At 44.9% G+C, this 18906-nt stretch overlaps 1 protein-coding gene and 1 pseudogene across 1 annotated transcript in view; one reads left to right on the top strand and one right to left on the bottom strand.

Annotated features, from left to right (window-relative positions):
- CNMD (chondromodulin) overlaps positions 1–18906 on the bottom strand; it is a 308020-nt gene that overhangs the window by 12962 nt on the left and 276152 nt on the right. The window lies entirely within an intron of this gene.
- LOC128566447 (kelch repeat and BTB domain-containing protein 7-like) lies at positions 2174–17249 on the top strand (annotated as a pseudogene).

Below are 18906 nucleotides of genomic sequence, written 5' to 3'. Positions count from 1 at the left end.
GCTCAAGGAGAGGGGCACTGGCCCCATATACTAGAGGTGGTGGGCTCAAACCCGGACCTGGCCAAAAACTGAAAAAAAAAAAAAAAAACCCAAAACAAAACTGAGTCAGCTCTGATCGTAGCAGCAACTTTACACAAAAACGGGGTGGGGAGGATGCCTGAGCCATTGGGTCCAAAGGAAGCCATAGTACCCATCAGGCCTCTACGTGCCATCGTCTTGGGGTGAGTACCTGCAAAGTATTTCTTTTCTTTCTGTGTATAGAAAGAATGACCGGAGAGTCTGAGGATGGGACAGGAGGCTGGAGAGGGATATAGGGTTTTGAAATATGGACATAGACAGTCCCAGTCATGGGGTTAGATGTAGTTTCCTTAGTTATGGAGAATAAGAAGAGGCAAAAGTTGGCCGGGCATGGTGGCTAATGCTTGTAATCCTAGCACTTTAGGAGGCCAAAGTGGGTGGATTGCCTGAGCTTAGTTCAAGACCAGCCTGAGCAAGAGTGAGACTCTCATCTCTATTCTTCTTTTTTTTAGAGACAGAGTCTCACTTTATCACCCTTGGTAGAGTGTTGTGGCATCACAGCTCACAGCAACCTCCAACTCCTGGGCTTAGGCGATTCTCTTGCCTCAGCCTCCCGAGTAGCTGGGACTACAGGTGCCCCCGACAACGACCGCTATTTTTTGGTTGCAGTTTGGCTGGGGCTGCGTTTAAACCTGCCACCCTTAATATATGGGGCTTGCACCCTACCCACTGAGCCACAGGTGCCAGAGACCCCTGTCTCTAAAAACTAGCTGGGTATTGTGGGTGCCTGTAATCCCAGTTACTTGGAGGGCTGAGGAAGGAAGATCCCTTGAGCCCAGGAGTTTGAGGTTGCTGTAAGCTATGACATCACTGGCACTCTACCCAAGGGGAAAAAGTGAGACAATGTCTCAAAAAAACAAAAAAATAAAAAGTAAAAAAGCTAGAGATCTAATTTCAGCAGTAGCCAACCAATCCTAGAAACCCTCAGAGTTGTCTTGTGGTCTCAGGGAGAGGGAAACTGATAGTTGTTCACACACTTAGGGGATAAAACTTTCCCTTCATAAGAGTTATCACATCCTAGATAACGGACAAAACTACATAGCCTGTAATTCTGCTCAATTATCCTGCGAAGCTAAAACTGACCTAAAAAACAAAACAAAAAAAACTTTCTATTAACAACAACCAAAACCCTAAAAAGAATGGCTGCAGAAACTTGCAAAGTTGTGGGGTTTTTTGTTTGTTTTTTACAGGCTCAAGATTTCAAATTCATGGTGCTGCTGCTTCTTTTTTTTTTTTTTGAGACAGAGTTTCACTATGTCACCCTCGGTAAGTGCTGTTATGTCACAGCTCACAGTAACCTGAAACTCTTGGGCTTAAGCGATTCTCTTGTCTCAGCCTCCCAAGTAGCTGGGACTACAAGTGCTGGCCACAACGCTGGGCTATTTTTTTTTTGTAGAAACAAGAGTCTCACTTTACCGCCCTCAGTAGAGTGCCATGATATCACAGGACTCACAGCAACTTCTAGCTCTTGGGCTTCAGCGATTCTCTTGCCTCAGCCTCCAGAGCAGCTGGGACTACAGGCGCCCACCACAACGCCCGGCTATTTTTTGGTTGCAGTTCAGCCGGGGCTGGGTTTGAACCCGCCACCCTCGGTATATGGGGCCGGTGCCCTACTCACTGAGCCACAGGCGCCACCGGGTACTTCATTTTTTAATAAATGTTAGAAGAAAAACGGAAACTTACTTAATATAGATGTTCTAAATACTGTGTAAGTACTTTATAAATTATAGTACAAACATTATTAAGAGCCTCCCACATCTAAAGTAATTTAACTCATTTAATTTTTTCACATAATTTAACTCATTTAATTTTTTTCACACAATTCTGTGAATACCATTATTCACATTTTACAACTATTTCTTCAAAAAAAGAAATAGTTCGAAAAGTCAAACAATAACGTACTAGAACCAGACGACTAATTCAGATTCCAAACCCAAAGTTCTCATATGGAGAACAACCACAGCGATTTTCCCACAACACAAGTTAAAACAATGAACAGCAGAGAAAGCTCGAGAAAGTATACCAACTACTACTTCCAGCATGCACAGCGGCTTCTTTCCGTTAGCCACCGCCTGGGCGTATTGAGGCTCCCAGGATGCTTCGAGGCGCGAAAGGCATCCTGGGAGTGGTAGTCCTCCTAGACGCTACCAACTTGGGCGTGTAGTCCTCCCGCAGCCTAGAGACCGGGAGCGGAGGCGGGAAAAGGCAGCGGAATTGGAATGGGTGAACCAGGAACTGTATATGATAAAGGGAGGAGGCGGCGCCGCGGCGTAGGGCTGAATTGAGTGCGGCAAGTGCCACGGTGTGGTCCACGACGCAGGTGTCTTAGAGTCAGCGAGGGAATGGCTAGCAAGAGTTAGAGCCGGGTCCGCGGTTCTCGCCCTCAGCGCCCCGCCGCCATCTCCACCAGGCTGTCTCGCTTAGCGCTCTCGCCGCCTGACCAGCTCCACAGTTTCGGCCTTTTTCACCGGGCCAGAAGAATTAAAGGACTTGTCTCATTCTGCAGCCTTCCTGCCGCAGCTCAAGTCCTTCTACAACACGTGGCTGCTGTGTGATGTGACCATTTATGTGGCGACGCCTGGCAGCGGGCCTGGTACAAGTCGCCTGTTTTCCTGTAATCGCAACGTGCTGGTGGCCATGTGTGCCTACTTCAGGAGCATTTTCATGGGCAGCATGTACCAGAGCTATCAGGGGAGCGTGACCATGCACTATGTGGACGCTGAGTCCTTTGAGGTGTTGGTCTGAGGCAAGAGAGTAAAAGCAGAGCTAAAGATCTCTCCTAGTCACTCTGTAGGCATAAGCCAAACAGTCTGTAACATTCCTATTTCATGCAACAGATGTCTCTGTTATCTGTATGCCCTTCCCTTGGTATGTGTTGGGCCTAGATAGTAACCTTTTTTAGACAGGTAGCCCGCCCGGTACCAAGGGCATGGGCCAACCTAACCTTTCCTTGAATCCAAAGACTTTCACCTCTCTCACATCCTTCACGACTTTCACGTGCACCCTAGCCCTAAAAAATGAATAAAAGAAAGGCAAGATATTAAGTCGGTGGGCTTGGTTTTTAGGACAGTAGTCCACTGAGTATCCCGGCCCGGGAATAAAGCCGCTTCCTCTTCCAACTGGTGCCTGGAGTCTTCTGTCTGCCTTGGTTTTCTGCTATGGGTCAAACACTGCTACACCGGTCGTGTGTCCCTGAGTGAAGCCAATGTGCAGAGTCTGTATGCAGCCTCCGACATGCTCTAGCTGGAGTATGTCCAGGAAGCCTATGCCTTGTTCATAGCCCGCCGTCTTGACCTGGCCAACTGCACTGCCATCCTCAAATTTGCTGGCGCCTTTCACCATCAGAAGCTCACTCCCAGGCCCAGTCTTTTGTTGCTCACAACTTCAAGCAGCTCAGTTGAATGGGTTCGATTTGGGAGGAGACTCTAGCAGATCTGACCCTGGCCCAGCTGCTGGCTGTCCTGCACCTGGATAGTCTGGACATAGAAAGTGAGCGGACTGTGTGCCACGTGGCCATGCAGTGGCTGGAGGCTGCCCCACAAAGAGCGGGGTCCCAGTGCCCAAAAGTGTTCCAAGTGTTTCTGCTGGGCTCACTTCACAGAATAGGATCAGGACTCTTATGAGGGCTGCTCACCAAGCCCATCTGAAGAAGTGCTGCTTGGGCATTATCCAAGGAGACCTACAGATGCATTATGGTGACATGATGTACAAGTCTCAAGTGCCAAAACCAAACAGCAGCAGCAGCAGCTTTGTTGTATCTGCAATAGAAAATGCACCCAAGAATCTGGATATGTGAGCTAAGAAGATGGTGATCTTATGTAGACATCCCAGAGATCCCTTTCTTTGCTATTGATACTGGAATTTTGCTCTTTGGTAGGTTCAAAGAATGAATCTGAGGACCACACATCAGTGGTAAGACAGGATTTATTATTATTATTTTTTTTTTTTTGTAGAAACAGAGTTTCACTTTACTGCCCTCAGTAGAGTGCCATGACATCACAGGACTCACAGCAACCTTCAGCTCTTGGGCTCATGGGATTCTCCTGCCTCAGCCTCCCCAGCAGCTGGGACTACAGGCCCCCGCCATACCGCCTGGCTATTTTTTTGTTGCAATTTGGCTGGGGCTGGGTTTGAACCCAGCCACCCTGGGTATATGGGGCTGGGGCCCTACTCACTGAGCCACAGGCGCCACCCAAGACAGGATTTATTTACAGAAAGGAATACAGAAATGCCAGAACTCCTGGCAGAGTGAGAAAACCCAAGTCAGGAGAGAAAAGCTCCCTCTCTTCCTCTCTTGTCTGTCTCTGGGCTCTTTGTCTAGGGGTATATATATATATATATATATATATATATATATATATATATAGTCACATGTGGCCTTCAGTAATTACATTTAGCAGGGCTTGGTAGTTACATTTAGAGTGTCTAGGACATTGTGTCTGGGACATGTCTGGGTCGTGTATGGGATATCGGGTCTGGAACATGTGTGGGTCGTGTCTAGGTGTGAATGAATGGCTACAATCCCGTTCATTCCCAGGCCTAAGAAATGGGGATTTCCTGTTATCTGTAAGTGCAAGGGGAAGGAAACCTAAGGTGCTGGTATCTCCCTAGCAGTTGTCTGGCCCCTCTGGCTACTGTGGGGGTTGCCTGCCTACCCTCCAGCCTTCCTCTGCTCACTGACACTGCACTAACACCGCCAAGGCGGAGGCAGCCGGTCTGCCCCCACCAGCTCTACCAAGCTGGCTGGGGCGCCAAATGTCCTGTATCAACTCTGCCTCTCGGAGTAGAAACTCTAACTGCTGTTAGGGAAAAAGAAGGAAGACTCCATCTAACTACTTCCTGCTGTATCAGGTGATGATAGGAGGGGGCAGTTAAGGTTTCTCTGGAGGGAGAGCCATCCAGGGGTCCACAATAGAATCGGGTCTTGGTGGCTCAGCACCTGTAGCTCAAGTGGCTAAGGCACCAGGCACATACACCAGAGCTGGTGGGTTCAAATCCAGTTCAGGCCTGCCAAACAACAATGACAACTACAACCAAAAAAAAAAAATAGCTGGGCATTGTGGTGGGCGCTTGTAGTCTCAGTTACTTGGGAGGCTGAGACAAGAGAATTGCCTAAGCCCAGGAGCTGGAGGTTGCTGTGAGCTGTGATGGCACAGCACTCTACCAAGGGCAATAAAGTGAGACTCTGTCTCTACAAAAAATAAAATAAGATAAAAGAAATCAGCACATCTTTTAGTAAATACTCAACAAAATGTCATTTTTAGAACTACCACTTGTAAGATTTAGAATGACCTCAATTATCTTTTGTATCTATGTGCCTCTAGTCTGAAAAGTCTCAAAGAGCCCAAATTATTCTAAATTATTTTAAGGTCAAATGATAAGTGGTATTAGGGTTTTCAAAAGGATAAAAGAAAATAATTTAGCCATTAACTTGTCTTAATATGAATTAAAGATCGAAATTTAGTTATAATAGCTCTTTCCCATTGTTTTTAGTTGAGCAGGGATTTTTAAAATAATATTTGTACTTTTGGGAGGCTGAGGTGGGAAGATAACTTGAACCCAGGAGTTTGAGGTTGCAGTGAGCTATGATGATGCCACTGTACTCTAGCCAGGCAACAGAGGGAGACCTGTTTATTAAAAAAAAAAAAAATTGTAATCCGAGGAAAGCTTTTGTTCCATCCCCACCCCATCCCTTACCTCAAAATAGGTGGATGTTCTTAATTTCAACGATATTTGGCACTTCGGAAGCACATTAGACCCAAGGTAAAAGCACTTGTGATAAGGTCTCTTTTTGCCATATCTGCTTTAAAACTTCAACAGCCCTCATACTAGTCTAACTAACTTTTTTTTTTTTTTTTTGGACAGTGTCTAAAGTTGTCGCCCTGGGTAGAGTGCCTTGGCGTCATAGCTCACAACAACCTCAAACTCTTGGGCTTAAGCGATTCTCTTGCCTCAGCCTCCCAAGTAGCTGGGACTACAGTCACCCACCACAATGCCTGGCTATCTTTTCTGTTGCAGTTGTTATTGTTGTTTTAACTGGCCCAGGCCAGGTTCAAACCTGCCAGCCTGGGTGTATGTAGCTGGTGCCTTACCCACTGAGCTATGGCGCTGCCTAGTCTAACTTTAAAGGAACATTCATTATAGCCAATATGATAAAGCAGAAAGTATTAAATGTTAGGAGGTGACATTTATAGAAAATGTGGGTATCAGCAGAATACTCAAGAGAAAAAGTTATTTTCAGAATTGTCAAGAAGATAAAATATATATAAAGCAATTGTTTTTCAAATAATAGATATTGTTCATAGCAGTAGCCAAATCTCATAGTGCCACAGGGGAAATAAGTTTTGTGCAGACCGGGGAGAAGGGCCCCCTCCTTGATTCTGCTATTTGTCACCTAGATCTAATCAAGCTTCTGTTCCTCACATCTTTGAAGATTTAACATGGTTCAAGGAAAAGGGCATTAGGAAACAGATATTGTTGTATACCTTTTCTTTCATATCTGAAACATAATAAAACAATCTGTTCCGTGTGGGGTTATCGCCAGTGGAGCCAGCTTTTTACACTCTCACTTCCAAAGATAAAATTATTGCTTGGAACTGCTATAATCAGGAATACTCGGTATTCCTGTATTCCTGTATTCCTATAATCAGGAATACTCGGTAGGGGCAAACTAATCCTTTTTTTTTTTCTCCCTGGGGTTGATTGCTGTGGCGTTATAGCTCACAATAACCTCAAACTTTTGGGTTCAAGAGATCCTCTTGCCTCAGCCTCCCAAATTGCTGGGACTACTTGGTGCCCGTCACATAGCCTGGCTGTTTTTAGAGACAGGGTCTTGCTCTGGCTTAGGCTGGTCCTGATCTCCTGAGATCAAATGATCCACCTGTCTCAGCCTCCCAGAGTGCTAGAATTACAGATGTGAGCCCCCTTGCTTGGCCCAAACTAATCCTTAATTCTGGGAAAACTATTTAAATCAGATTTATGTTAGTGGCAGGCCAAAAATGATCTTTCAAAATGGATGTTTGTGATTTAAAGAATGAGAAGAGCCAGGAATTTCAGTTGTAAGCAATAGAACCTTAATTTAGATCATCTTAAGAAAATGAAATAGGCTCAGCCACTGTAGCTCAAGTGGCTAAGGCGCCACATACACCAGAGCTGGCAGGTTCAAATCCAGCCTGGACCTGCCAAACAACAATGACAACTACAACAACAACAGTAAAAAAAACTAGCCGGCACTGTGGCGGGCGCCTGTAGTCCCAGCTACTTGGGAGACTGAGGCAAGAGAGTCGCTTAAGCCCAGGAGTTGGAGGTTGCTGTGATGCCACGGCATTCTACCAAGGGCAACAGCTTGAGGCTCTGTCTCAAAAACAACAAAAAAAAGAAAATGAAAGAAGGTTTTGCCTAATGTAACTGAAAAATCTAGCAATGACAATTCAGGCACAGCCTAATCTCGATGTTTTCAGGGCTTTCTTTGTACAGAAAATACATCATGGGATATTTTCTCTCACTTTATGCATTGGCTCGAACATTGGTTGTGTGTAATAGAGAATCTGTGGTTGGTTTAGTTTCTCATATCACCCAAGACCTGGCTTTCCTTCTGCCTGTTCTGCTATCCTAAGAATGTTGTCCTGGTCCAGCTGTTTCCCTATGTATCCACATTCCAGCATCAGGAAGGAATGGGAAGGGGAGGGCATGATCCCATATTATAAAAGAAGTCATTCTGCTTCATGAATTTGGCCAGGTCTTCACATGGCACATCTAGCTGGCAGGGTTCCTGGGAGAGGTACTCCATTCTGGGTCAACATGTAAATAGTTAAAATTCAGGAATTCCTTCTTGCATGTGTAGAATGAAGGCAAACACTATTAGGTTAAATAGCAACCCATACTACCCTAGCTGTGATTTTATCACATGATAGCCAAAGTGATTGCCAGGACCCTCAAGACCCATATCATACCAGATTAGAAACCCCAGTGGAAAAAGGCAATGTTTTGTGGTAGTGCTTATAGAAAATTACAGTCCTACACTTGTATGGCATAGTGGGTCTGTGGCTATTACCTGAACTACCTGGGCAGTGACCTCCCTGACATGTGGGGAGGTGAAGGGTTCTGGCAGAAGAAAGTGACCAAGGAGAAGATGGCCTATGGCTGAAGACATAACTATTTTGCAAGTATCTCCTGGCCTTAAGGACTAGGGGTGGGCATCAGCTAGGGTATGACAGATGGCGCTGATACTATGGCACTCTACCCAGGGTGACAGAGTGAGAATCTATCTCAAATAAATAAATAATAAAAATAAGCAACCCTTATTTTCATATGGAACCCTAACCTGTGTCAGCAAGTGAAACATAATACTTCAATTCATAATTGCTTTTCTGTTCCTACATTATGTAAGAGTCCATTCTGTATTTCATTTCTGCTAAATCTCCTATAAGCTTAAATACAAGATTTTTGACACTGTGTGTGACTGGGTACTTCTCTTTATTTTATACTAGATACTGCTTCTTCAGTATCACAGTCTCATTGCTTTCTTCCAGGTGGGGTCCTTCTTACATGCTGAAACTATTTAGTTACTGATTTATTTACTCTTTATCACGTATCTTCTCCACCAGAATGCAAACACCGTCATGGCAGGGATAATCATGTCTGTCTTTTTCAAAGTTCCAAACATAGTACCAGGCATAGCATTGGCACTCAATGAATATTTGTTGAATGAAGAAATAAATGTGTTTGGTACTTGTTCACCTTTATATAACAAACACCTGCATTTATAGCAATCATTTTTATCAGTTTTCCAGCTTTGAGGGAGAGCCGTTTAACTGCCTTATCTGGTTGTTATAGCAACCCAGTGGCCTTTAGAACTACAAGTTATTTCTGATGTTAGGAATCTGATGAGTCTACCAGACAACCAAACACACTGCAATCATGGAATAATGATGTTGTTATAAATTACATTTCTCACTCTGTATATTTCTCTATCTTTTATGAAGACAGTAGAGAATTAGAAGGGAAACACAAATCTATTCAAACCAATAAAAGCAAAATGAAAGAAATAAAGCAGTGTGACACACACCTCCACTCCCAATGCTTTCATATTTCCTTCAAGTTTCCCCACTTTTCGACAAGCACCCATGTATTTGGGTTTTCTGTCCACATTGTTAAGGGAATTGTGAAAGATAATTGCTACATAACAAACTCTGAAGAACTCTGTTACAGACTAAATATTTCCTCTTTTGCCTCTTGTTGCCTATTGCTTAATCTGCATGTTAAATTAGCAAATGACAATAGTCTTCTTATAAAACTTGAGATTTGCTCTGAAAAAGGTCCCAAAGCAGGTACATGCCCATTCTTGGTCTTTCCATTTGAAGGGCATTTCAAGGGTAGAAACTAAAAGAGGTTTTATTAAACTGGGTTAGGTCATCACAGAACACTCGTCATTAGTTTCCAGGCCATTCCACCAGCCATGAATTCAGTTTTTAAAAGGCAGAGTAGGGCGCCGGCCCCATATACCGAGGGTGGCGGGTTCAAACCCAGCCCCTGCCGAATTGCAACAAAAAAATAGCCGGGCGTTGTGGCGGGCGCCTATAGTCCCAGCTACTCGGGAGGCTGAGGCAGGACAATAGCAGAAGCCCAAGACCTGGAGGTTGCTGTGAGTCCTGTGACGTCATGGCACTCTACGGAGGGCAGTAAAGTGAGACTCTGTCTCTACAAAAAAAAAGAATAAATAAAATAAAAATAATAAAAGGCAGAGTCTATTTAGTAATGGTAGCTACCCTAATGGGAGTTTATATATGCTGCATTTTCTCTCGTGGGTTTGGTTATATATACTAAGGGGAATTAGGCACAACTCAGATTCAACATTCACCAGTAAACAGTCTCAGAACCTTATCTAAAAGAAGTTATACAGCAATTAGCCCACCTCCTGAACTTTTTTGTCATTATTAAAGCAGTATCTACCTCAGTACATTCAGCCAACTTCAATAATATACATTGGGGACACTCTCAAGAAGAAAAAGTGACAGATAAGAAGGGGTAGTACTGGGAGGCACCTGGGGCTCAGGGGGTAGGGCACCAGACCCATACCGAGGGTGGCGGGTTGGAACCTGGCCCCGGCCAAACTGCAACAAAAAATAGCTGGGCGTTGTGGCAGGTGCCTATAGCCCCAGCTACTTGGGAGGCTGAGGCAAGAGAATCACCTGACCCCAGGAGTTGGAAGTTGCTGTGAGCTGTGTGATGCCCTAGCACTCTACCAAGGACAATAAAATAAGACTCTGTCTCCAAAAAAAAAAAAAAAAAAAAGGGGGTAGTATAGGGAGTGATGTCAAGATTGCAGATAGATCTCGGTATCAGAACCCCTGGGTTATTTCAACTTACATCATATTTGTAAGAACTTCATGTTAGTCTGTTGGAAATATCCATGCTTATTTATTCTTTTTTTATTTTTTTTTTGTAGAGACAGAGTCTCACTGTACCACCCTTGGTGGAGTGCCGTGGCGTCACACGGCTCACAGCAACCTCTAACTCTTGGGCTTACGCGATTCTCTTGCCTCAGCCTCCCGAGCAGCTGGGACTACAGGCGCCCGCCACAACGCCCGGCTATTTTTTTGTTGCAGTTTGGCCAGGGCTGGGTTTGAACCCACCACCCTCGGCATATGGGGCCGGCGCCCTACTCCCTGAGCCACAGGCGCCGCCCGCTTATTTATTCTTTTAAATAAGCACTAAATACTACACAACACTAGGTGAGAGGCAAAACATTTGAGACAGCTAAACTTAGGTATTTGCCTACTGATGAAGATTGAAGATGGCCTAATGAAATGATCCTCACCAGGAGGGGATCAGATATCCAACCATACAGATCTGGCAAAAATTGCTTGTCAGAGAGTCAACATGAAAGGGGTTTGGCAGTGTACCCAGAGGTTCAGGCCAAGTTTAATGAATGGGGACAGAGACTTGCCTGGGCAAAGATGACGTGTGCACCGAGGGTGGTTGGGGGCTTGTTTTTATACTGGGTTTAGGGGAGAAGTACACCATACTTTGCTGGAAGGTTCTGGCTGGCTAGGGTCTTTCTGGCAGAAGACTTGGGGCAGGGCCAGGGAGGCCTTTTGTTCTAGGAGGAGAAGAGGAGGAGAGGGAAGCATTTAGGCCCTCAACACACCATATTCCAGGTCCAGTTCTCTTAGTGAGAAGTTTGGAAAATTCAATTATTATTACCTTGATGTGGCTGATTTTGAGTACTGAATCATAATAATAAAAGCCATAATACTGAAATACTAATTTATAGTTAGAAGATATAACTTTCAAACAGACTAAATAGACACTGGTGTTTCCTGATCTGCACGTATTCTTATTATCTCATCTTTGTGAAAGACAAAAATCTCACTTTTCCTGATTTCAAAAATGTATTACAAAGCTAACAGTAATAAAGATAGTGTGGTACTGGCCAAAGAGGTTTCATACAGACCAATGAAATAGAATTATGAGTTTAGAAATAAACTCATAGCTCTATGGCCATTTGAGTTTGACAACAGCGCCAGATCATTCAATGAGGAAAGAATAGTCCTTCAACAGATGATAGAATGATCTGAAAAGGGTAAAAACGTTTTATTTTTGTTTAAAATCCCTTCACCCGCTCGGCGCCTGTAGCTCAGTGGTTAGAGTGCTGACCATATACACCAGGGTTGGCGGGTTGGAACCCAGCGCGGGCCTGCTAAACAACAAGGATAACTGCAACAACAATAATGACAACAAAAATAGCCGGCGTTGTGGCAGGCACCTGTAGTCCCAGCTACTTGGGAGGCTGACGCAAGAGAATCGCTTAAGCCCAAGTGTTTGAGGTTGCTGTAAACTGTGACACCATAGCATACTATCAAGGGTGACGTAGTGAGACTCTATCTCAAAAAAATAAAATAAAATAAATAAATAAATAAATAAAATCCTTTCATTCTTTTTGAAAACTAAAATCTGAATCCCTGCCTCAGGCCAGTAGTCTGGAGGGGCAGGAGAGTATCCTTTGTTCTTTCTACCACTGGAGATGTCTCAATGGAATTGTCTGGGAAGAAGTCGAGGAGGTCTGAATGGGTGGAAGTCATAGACAGTCTTCACTGGAGATGGGATCAAGCAGAACCATCAGCTGAGGTTAAATGACAGTAGCCTAAATCTGAAAATGATCACTTTAAAAACTTCTGTATTTCTGCTTATGGCAAGGTCAATGGTACTTTAAGTCAGGAGTCTGCCATTCTTCTAATTTGCCAACAAATTAATAAATTCTTCTTTCCTTTTCCTCAACCACTTGTCCTCATTTTTCTAATGAAGACTTGAGGACAAGTGCTGAACTTTTGGTAACAGAATTTGGCATGCCTGGGTGGACTATTAGTGCCCTGGTGGAATGGTGGCTGTGACTGCTGGAAGAAGCGGGGATGCAGCCCCAGGCAAGCTGTGGATCTTCCACTAAGTCCCCGGATGTGCACACTGAGACCCTTGATTCCACCCATTTGGGAGGTTTTTAGAACTTCCTACTCTATGGCAGGGCATTTTGTTTGGTTGCTTGAAGGTGCTGTTTGGGGAAGAAGTCACAAGTTCGAGTGGAATTAGGGAATCTGGTTTGGATTTGGAGCTCATTTGCAGTTCCAGGGAAATGGGGGGATTGGGAGATGTGCTGACTCTTTGTATTAGGAGATGTTGGTTCTTTTTTTTTGTAGAGACAGAGTCTCACTTTACCGCCTTCAGTAGAGTGCCATGATGTCACAGGAATCACAGCAACCTCTAGCTCTTGGGCTTCAGGAATTCTCCTGCCTCAGCCTCCCGAGCAGCTGGGACTACAGGCACCCGCCACAACACCCGGCTATTTTTTGGTTGCAGTTCAGCTGGGGCTGGGTTTGAACCCGCCACCTTCGGTATATGGGGCCGGCGCCCTACTCACTGAGCCACAGGCACCACCCGAGATGTTGGTTCTTGATGAGAGAATTTGATTCTCAGTTTGTGGTTCCCATTTAGTAGGCCTTGGCATTTCATGTTGGGGATTTTCCTGGATTATCTACATTTGTTGTTTGTGAGTTTTGCGGTAACATAAGAAAGCTCCATCTGAAAGCCCTTTGGGGAGAATCTTGGTTGAATGACAAACTGAGCTCTAAGTCTATGTCTAACGGAGAATGGTGATATTGTAATCCAATGTACATGCTGGAGTGTGGAAACGAGGCTGTTGAATGAAATCTTGAATTATTACACTGTCTTACAACTGGAATTATTTTGTCAAAAGTAAAGTAAATGGGACCAGAAATCCCATAAACCATGCAGTTGTATAAAAGCCTGGGATACGGTTAATGGTACAAGGGAGACCTCATCCACCAGGTTGGTGGGATAGAAAGCAGACCTTGTGTGATAAAATTGGGACAGGATTAATCTCATGAGCCCTCTACCCACTCCCCCATCTGTCACAGGCCTTTGCAATACTTTGTTTTAATTACACAGTGGGATTTTCCTTGTCCTCACCGGTTCTGGGGTGGCTGGCTCCTGGGCACTGGCATAGCCCTCAAGGAGAACACAGCACGAAGGGGGATTTGGGAGTGTGGCCCGCCACCATAAGGTGAAGGAGCGCCTCCACCAGGCAGGGGGATCTGCCGCCACTGCCATCTTGGCATTGTGCAAGGTGGGGGGAAGGAGCTACTAGAACTAGCTCTTTAGTCCAAAGCCCGCTAGGTTATGCCTTGGGGTTGGGATTCGTCCCTCCTTCTAAGACCTGCCAGGGAATTCGATTTGGCCAGAGGGGACCCATAGCCAGGATAGAGCAATTTATGTACAATCATAGTACTTTTGTAAAAAGGAAAGACGTTGGAAAGAGCACTACACAAAATTGCAAAGGGCCCCAGGTAACACTAAAACCTCAGGAAAGCAAATGGTTTTTTGAATTCAGGACTCAGAGACAAATGAGAAGGCTGAGGGCCACATGGCTTCGCACGGAAGACCTGGGTGAAAATTGACAGTGAGGACATGATTAGTGGATTTTTTTTTAAATTTCCAGCTGTCCAATACCCCTCCTAGGCCAAGATTTGTTATCTGGAAATAATTTTTTCTCCAGAGAAGCAACAGCTCTGCCTGCAGGTCCCTTCAAGAACTGTTCTCCAGTTTAACAGCTGCACCAAATAAGCAGATTTCTAGGGAGTGGACTACTTGATCCAATTTTACCTGTCAAAAGCCCCATACCAATAAGTATAGATTCGGGCAGGATGTACAGGCCTTTAATGGTATTGTATAAGAAACGATGAGTGGCACTCAGTCACATTTGAATGGCAGAATCCTTGGATTAGGGTGGCCTGGTGGCACGGCTAGACTGTGTTGCCTCGGGGTTTATTTATTATTATTATTATTATTATTTTTTAGAGACAGAGTCTCACTTTGTCGCCCTTGGTAGAGTGCCATGGCATCACAGCTTACAGCAACTTCCAGTTCTTGGGTTTAGGGGATTCTTTGGCCTCAGCCTCCCGAGTAGCTGGGACTACAGGCACCCACCACAATGCCCGGCTATTTTTTGTTGTAGTTTGGCTGGGGCCGGGTTCAAATTGGCCACCCTTGGTATATGGGGCCAGCGCCCTACTCACTGAGCCATAGGCGCCACCGCCTCAGGGATTTAAACGGCTTTCCTGCCCTGTTTTGGTGACTGTCTCTGCTTTGACAGCTACCTGTCAGTTGTTATTAAAGAACTCATCTATTAGCTGGATGTGGTGGCTCACACCTGTAATCCTAGTACTCTCGGAGGCCAAGGCAGGTGGATTGTTTGAGCTCAGTAGTTCAAGACCAGCCTGAGCAAATGGGGACAGAAAACTATCCAGGCCTTGTGGTGAAGCCCGCAGTCCCAGCTACTTGGGAGACTGAGGCAAGAGGGTCGCTTGAGCCTAAGAGTTTGAGGTTGCTGGGAACTGTGATACCATGGCACTCTACCAAGGGGGACAGAGTGAGACGCTATAACAACAACAACAACAGGACCTTGTCTATTCTCAATCTTGCCATCCTGTTTACAGCCAAAGAGAATGAGCATGAGAGATTAGAGGTCCCATAGGCTGTCTATTCTAGCAGGATGAATCTGCCAGATCAGGTAATGCCAGAGCCAGATTTGGACTTCTCACCAGTGGGAGCAGCTTTATAAAAGTTGCCCAGAGGGTGGTGCCTGTGGCTCAGTGAGTAGGGTGCCGGCCCCCTATCCCGAGGTGGCGAGTTTGGGCCTGGCCCCGGCCAAACTGCAACAACAACAACAACAACAACAACAACAATAACAAAAGTTGCCCAGAGAAGAAAAGTGAACATTTATATGGACTGTTGTCCATGCTCATGGTGCCATTTGGAAGGAAAGGGGGTTCCTGACCATAAGAAATAAGGATATTAAGTATGCCATTGAAATAATGGCTGTCATGGCTGAGCCCACAGTAGGTGGCCATCATGCACTGTCCTGGTCACACCAAAAAGAGATACTTATGTTGCAAAAATAAATCAAGCCACTGGCAAAGCTGTTTAGGAGGCAGCTAACAGTGATCTGTTCCTCAGAGTTCGATAGTCTGGCTAGATTTAGGTCCCTTTAGAACCAAACACTAGGGCTCTGACATTTGGGATGACACAGCTAAATGCAGACAGAATTTTCAGGAGGAACTCATTCCCTTGCCCAAAGCCTTGGTTCAAGCCCTTGTGAGGCACCTACATGAATGCACACACAATGGATATGATCCTTCACTGGATTTGGTGGGCCATTACTTAAGAGGACCCCATTTGCAACAACCACTTATGCGCTCAAAACAAAGCAAAGTCACAAAAGTGACCTGCTGCACAGGAAACCCAACAGCTGAGGTTTTGATTATTAGAAAAATTGATTTCACTAATGCCTAAATATGTCTTAGTAGATACATTTTTCAAGCTTCAAAGAGGCTTGTCCTACCCAAATGAGGAGAATGAATTTCCAAGATGGGCTCCTACCAGGAGCTGCTGCCCTGGGACAGGGCCTTCACCAAGTTCCTGCACATATACACCTGTACAGAGGAGGAACAGGCCTTGAAGGGTAACAGGATAATGGATGTCAGCAGTCCAGGGAAGAAGGCCAAGAAGATGAACTATGTCCTGCAGGTGATGGATGCTGTAGGCAGGCAGCTGCTGAAACAGTTGTCCAACAGCTCAAGATACCACCATGTTTGGCTACTCCATGGCAGAGTCCACTGGGGACTCTTTCTTTCCTGCCATCTGCACCTGTTTCTGTTGCACAATGTCCTACGGTAACCTGTGAGTTTCCTGGAGTAGATGCTCTGTTGATAGGCCCAGGGGGCCTAGGCTAAGACAGAAAGGTGTCAGGGTTAGGTTATAATGAAAAAATACCAGTTAACTCCTAGCAAATTTCCGGACTGCAAGCTTTCAAATGAATTGAAATAATAGTTTACTCCCAAGATAAATGAGAAAGTACTAATTGATTTCTTGTTTCTGGTTCATTCCTAGTTTCTTGCTTGGCTAACACCCTGGGAAATAGACTAGGAGGTACCAACTGTTCCCAGACTGACTTTTAAACAATATCAGATGGTGAAATTACTGAAACTAAGATGTATGGATGGAAAGTACCAAAACTAAGATGTATAGGGGGAAAATATTAAAACAAAGATGTATGACATATAACTAACGGCAAAATTCTGTTTTTGTGCAATGCTTGCTTGCTACCCCATCCAAATGCACCTGGACAGCCTGCATGCCAACCAGGATGCAGACCAAGCCTTAGAAACGCAACCCCTTATGCACATGGGGCTGCTCTCAGAAACCTCACATTGGAACACTGAGGCAGTCACTGGGGGGCTCTTCAATAAAAAGATTCCTCTTTAAATTTAACTTGTTTGGCAGTGTGTTCTTTGTGGAACTCCTGAGCACAACACTGTGGGAACCTGGTGAACTGTTTCTCTAAGGAGCTGAACATGGTCTCACAGGTCATTAAGTTGTTCATAGGCTCCTTTCCTCCATACAGAACAATAATGGACTCTCTTTTGTATCAGAGGTAACTCATCAAGGAAGTAAAGCCCCATATCTAGTATGGATATCGCATGAAATTCATCTCAAGAGGGATAGAATGTTGCTGCTTGCCCTTCTCCTCAAGGGTAGCCCCCCCAGAAGCAGAAATAGTTTACAAGGGACCCATCCCAGCACCCTGAGTTAAGTATGGTGATACACGTGTAACCATGAATAAAGAAAGCAGGGTAAAGCAATATGTCAAACAAGTGAGTCAGATGCTAACCACTATGCATGAATTTGCTTCTTGTAGGTTCCCACTCCATTTGGAAGCAGAGAAGTAGAAGGGATTTTATGAAGTGCCTCAAACAATTCACATCTCATTGATACTGTCAGGAGTAAAAATCTTGGGTCCATCATACCAGAGTAAAGAAATGTCCCAAGAAAGAAGAGGACCAAGCCTCAGTGAATGGGCCAGCCTTCAGGTGATTGAAAGTACTTGTTTAAGAAGAAGAAAATTGAAAGTGATGATATTTTTGCTAACCTTTCTTTGATTACATGTTCAGTCCATAGGATAGAGAGACAACTCCTTAGTGAGGATCTCCCAGGCTGTCACCTCTTCCGTTGATCTGTGCTGCTGGGTTTGCTATCCTAAACCTTGTTTGGTGCACATATTCCTGTATGTGATTTCTGAATTTGCAGAATCCAGTCCACCTCACAGGATGACCATGTTTCTTTCTAACCAAAAGGTATCAGACATTGTGCGCAAGGCAACAGTCGATTTTACCTCCTCAGGCCCCACATTGGTAGTTATTGCTTATGCCCTTTTTTCCACCTGGTAATCTGTTGCATTGTTTCTTTCTGTGAATCTATTGCCAAAGCTTTGCAATGACATAAATAAGTATGTCTTCCATCTAAAACATTGTCCCAGGCTTGGCACCTGTAGCACAGTTGTTATGGCGCCAGCCACATACACCCAGGCTGGCGGGTTCAAACCTGACCCAGGCTAGCTAAACAACAATGACAACTGCAACAAAAAAATAGACAGGTATTGTGGCAGGCACTTGTAGTCTCAGCTACTTGGGAGGCTGAGGCAAGAGAATCACTTAAACCCGAGAGTTTGAGGTTGCTGTGAGCTGTGACACCATAGCACTCTACCAAGGGCAACATAATGAGACTCTGTCTCAAAAACAAACAAAAAAAACATTGCCCCAATTCAGCAGGAATTAGCTAGATGACTATGTTGCCCCTCCTCCCAAAGATATAGAAGGGTAACATTGATAGTGGGAAACATGTAAAAGGGAGAATGGCCTGAAAAATGGAAAAAATGTTTTCTGTCTCTTTAAAATGCCCTCATCCCAGTCACTCAGAAGCAGGGAAACCGGGAAAGATGGTTTACATCTTGACTGGACAAGTATTGGACAGCCGGAGTCAGTCTCCATGGAGATTATCTTTGATAACAGATTTCTTCTGGGGAATAGCTGAGTTTGTGGGGGTTTTTTTCTTTTCTTTTTTTTTTTTTTTGTAGAGACAGAGTCTCACTTTATGGCCCTCGGTAGAGTGCCATGGCATCACACAGCTCACAGCAACCTCCAGCTCCTGGGCTTAAGCGATTCTCTTGCCTCAGCCTCCTGAGCAGCTGGGACTACAGGTGCCCGCCACAGCACCCGGCTATTTTTTTGTTGCAGTTTGGCCGGGGCTGGGTTTGAACCTGCCACCCTCGGCATATGGGGCTGGCGCCCTACTCACTGAACCACAGGCGCCGCCCTGTGGTTTTGTTTTTCAAACCTCTGCTTCAGCAAGATGTGAAGAAAAGAAGAGGCTATGGAAACTCATCTGATTCCAGATATGATGATGGAAGAGGGCCACCAG

Source organism: Nycticebus coucang, chromosome 15 (genome assembly GCF_027406575.1).
Source record: "Nycticebus coucang isolate mNycCou1 chromosome 15, mNycCou1.pri, whole genome shotgun sequence".
NCBI classification, from domain to species: Eukaryota; Metazoa; Chordata; class Mammalia; order Primates; family Lorisidae; genus Nycticebus; species Nycticebus coucang.
This window is presented reverse-complemented; position numbering and strand designations above follow the sequence as displayed.